The sequence below is a fragment of the Wasmannia auropunctata genome, unplaced genomic scaffold, assembly GCF_000956235.1.
Source record: "Wasmannia auropunctata unplaced genomic scaffold, wasmannia.A_1.0 LD335607.1, whole genome shotgun sequence".
In the NCBI taxonomy this organism is placed as follows: Eukaryota; Metazoa; Arthropoda; class Insecta; order Hymenoptera; family Formicidae; genus Wasmannia; species Wasmannia auropunctata.
Window position 1 is genome coordinate 2,606 of NW_012027283.1, and position 4,332 is coordinate 6,937.

The window sequence follows — 4,332 nt, forward strand, 5'->3', positions numbered from 1 at the left end:
GAGAGAGAGAGAGAGAGAGAGAAAGACATTGAAAAGTTGATCTATAGACAAAATGCGGGTCTGGCTAGATTCCAAAAAAATTAATTCTGTTTTAAAACAAGCAAATTATCTATATTTTCTTTTTCCGACAACTGCACAATTATCTTTACTCCATCTAAATTTACAACAAAAATAAAATATCTTTTTATAGAACTTAAGAAAAATGGATTTGCATGTAAACAAAATTCGTGGAATTATGCATACGCGTGTTTGACAAACATATAATAAATGTATATGCTATATATGTATATTATATACGTATATATGGTATATTTCATCGTAAATTTATTCAAGCGACATTTTGTTGATTTTGCTTACTTATCGATCTGGCTAAGTATTTATTAGTAGAACCCTCGCTTATTGATTGCCCTGAAAAAATAAGGTCAAATCGTTTAAAGGGTGCCAGAGCAGCTTCCTAGATCCAACGAAGCTTTCATAAATAATATTAAAGAGAATCTATCTTTTTAAATTAATATGTATATCTGTAATTAATTTATCATCATATCTTGTGTGCAAATGTACGGCGAGAATATCGCAATCAAAGAATGTAAGTAAAAAGATTTCTCTGTAGGCGAATAAAAATATAATTTAAAAAATTTTGTTTTTGTAAGATTAAATATCATATTTTTTCTGTTAAGAATTTAATATTCTTATTCAGAGTTGTTACCTATCTCTCTTTTTTCTATTTTTTTCTCGATATAATGGCGTGAAATAAACACTAAATGTGTAATACAAAAAAGAAGATGTTTTGAATACACATATCTAAATACCATTATAATATAATACTAAGGTTTCTAATTCTTTAACTTTGTGAAGAATAAATCGTCAGTTACAAATAGAAAACAATTATTATTTCTCAATTCTCACAAAGACAGATAAATGGATGAGGGATAAACGGAGAAACAGAATTTTTTCAGAAAACATATAGTACCTCCTTATTAATATATAATTAATATTTAATTTATTTATTAATGTATAATAGCTTCTTATTAACACTTAATAAATAATGTAATAATCAATGCACTAATAATTTCGACAATTATCAACGACTATAAGTTAATATTTCGTTGCCAACAAATTTAATTATTTTTTGCTGCTCCATTTTTTCGTTACATTTCTTTTCTCCAGATACTTTGAGATACATTCGCGTTTGTTTTTTGGCTCGAATCATCTTCTCAAATTGCGATCAATAGATAGCCGTCAAGACGGCGCCAAAACGCGCACTTTTATCCTACGTTGCTATAGTTTCCCGTAATTGGTGCGATTGTCTTGGATAAATATTGAAATAACACAAGTAGTACTAATATAAATGCTTTTTTCTTCTTTCACGCCTTATTATTTAAGCATGACAAGTCTAATGATCCCGCAGAAATAATCCCAGTAAATAAAAATAGATTGAAATGAATTTGACTCCGTAGAAAATGTATTTCTGTTCCTTAATACGAATAGAACTAGCTTAATGCTTCTTATTATTTATAATTTTAAATAAGTTGGACCCATTTTTATAAATAAAAACTTTTTTTGGATTCAGAAGAATTAAAACAATGCATTTCCTATTCACAATTTTGAAATGAGTAGCATCTATTTCCACGGAAAATAATTTTTTTTGGATTCAATTAGATTTAAAAAAATTGCATTTGCTATATGCATTGCAGAATTTTGAATTGACCAATATTCACGATCCACTTTTTTAAATTGAACTTATTTCTGGATTGAAAGGCTTAAAAAATTTGCTTCATGCAATTCCCTATAAATGAATACAAAAGCATTATTTACAAGGGAATCTCACGAAGTGTCAAATTCTGATTTTAATGAAACTTGGTACACTTTGAGGTCACATAAATAGATGAATTTAGAAATTATCAGTTGGTGCTAAAAAACGGTTTAAAAGGATGAACCACCCCTTATATGTAAATTAATTTTTTTTTCTTTTGTTATATCTCGAAAACTCAAGATATCAAAAAATATTTTATACAAAAGTTTTACTGTAAAATTACTTCTATTCATTTACGTTAATAGAATTTTTTTTAATGATTATTTTCAAAAAATTTTTAAAATATAATTATTAAAAAAAATATTATTAACGTAAATGAATAAAAACAATTTTACTGTAAAACTTTTGTATATAACATTTTTTGATATCTTGAATAATTTTCGAAATATAACGAAAGAGAAAAAGAATTAATTTACATATAAGGGGTAGATTAATCTCTTTAAACCGTTTTTTAGCATCAACTGATAACTTCTAAATTCATTTATTTATGTGACCTCAAAGTGTACCAAGTTTCATTAAAATCAGAATTTGACACTTCACAAAGTTCCCTTTTTAGGCATTGAAATGAATTTAGATTTTCAGAAGTTTACAAACATTAAAATGAATTCTTTTCAATCCATTTTAATCCATTTTTGTTTTCTAGGATAAGAAGTATAAGAACACAAGCACATGTAACTTTCGTTCTCCGAAAAATAGAAACTTTTTATTAAATCGCTCATGACACATGTAACCGTTTTTGCAGTTTTGCAAATCAACTTTTGATGAAATAGAATATAAATTAAAGTAGCTTATCTCAAAAAGATTGGAACTTAAAAGCTTGTGAACGAAGATACATATATTTCACAGAGCCAGAGTATTTATGTTATTTTAATGCATGCAGTATTGTTGCATTTCTATTAACTTATATATTGGATGGGTTAATAAAAAATTAAATAAATTGATATTATTAAAATTTTTTGTATTATTTTTTGAGTAAAACTAAGATTTACTCAGAAAATAATACAAAAATTCATACTTGAATTAACAAATGTAATTGATTCCTTCTTGCAGTTTAATTTAAGTGAACATCCACACGCAGTTTATTAATCTATATATATGAGTATGGATGTAATCTATCATGTTTATGAATGAGCACTAAGTCACTAATAACATTGTCATCGCAAACCTAGCCGTAACGATTTATAATTTCTAATCGAATATTCAAGGAAAATATTTCTTCTTAAAAAATACAATTATTAACGGAATTTTTTTTATGTAATTAAATTAAAGATACGGAAAATAATATTTAAAAGAAGTTCATGCATTTTAGGCGATTTGGGAAGCACACGGGGAACGTTGGATTTATCTTTTTTTTATTCAATTTCATGACTATAGGATAAAAAGTATAAAAACACAATGAAACTTTCGTTCTCCGAAAAATAGAAACTTTTTATTAAATCGCTCATGACATAATTTGCTGAATCCGAAAATTAAAATTGTTCTAGTATTCGGGAAATATTTTTTTTCACATTTTAAACAGAAAAAAGCAACAGATGATTTTATCATTTTGTTAAAACATGTCTGCGAATTTTTCTTTGTTTTTATAAAAATATGTTTTAATGTTATTTAAACCCTCATTCTATCTCATCAGGGCTTGATAATCTACAACCTACCTTAAGTTTATGTATACATTTTAATTATTGCTTTGTCATAAAGTATAAAAGATGCGGAAAAATATTTAAAATAAAAAAATGATACGGTCTGAATTAAAGGGAACATAAAATGTTCCCCGGAAATAATAATAAAAATAATTAGAAAAAATTAATTTTTCAAGGTCATACAAAAAGTCTATATCATTATTTTTTATATCAAATTATATAATTTTTATATAGTATAATATACCTTTAATTATTCTGCATATAAAAATATTAAGATGAAACTATCGAAAATTCAATAGTTTACGAGTTATTTTATATTTTATATTTTATTATGACCCTATATTTTGACATAAAATATATATCTCATAAGCTATTGATTTCTTAATAATTGCATCTTAATACTTTTATGCAAAAAATAATTAGATATGGATTGATTGGAGTGAAACACTCAGTTGTTTTTAAAAAAGTATGCAATTTGCAATATAGAACAAGGTATTTTTTTTACAATTACCAAGAAATCAATAATTTATGAGATATTTCATATTTTAAGCGATGTCGAAATATGGCATAAAGTATAAAATATCTCGTAAACTATTGTATTTTTAATAGTTTTACCATAATACTTTTATATACAGAATAATAAAAGAAATATATTATACTATGTAAAAAAAAATATACCATACACGAGCTAAATTCGACTTCTTATATTTTGCAAAAATAAATATATTATAAATAAATATTTTTTTTAATTAATACCTCACTCGCTAAAAATTAAAACTGTAACAATTTTTTTATTTTTGTTAATAAAAAATTGGCAATAAAAAATAAATAGTAATTTTTAACAAAATATACTTTTTCAAACATTTGAAAAATTAAACTAAA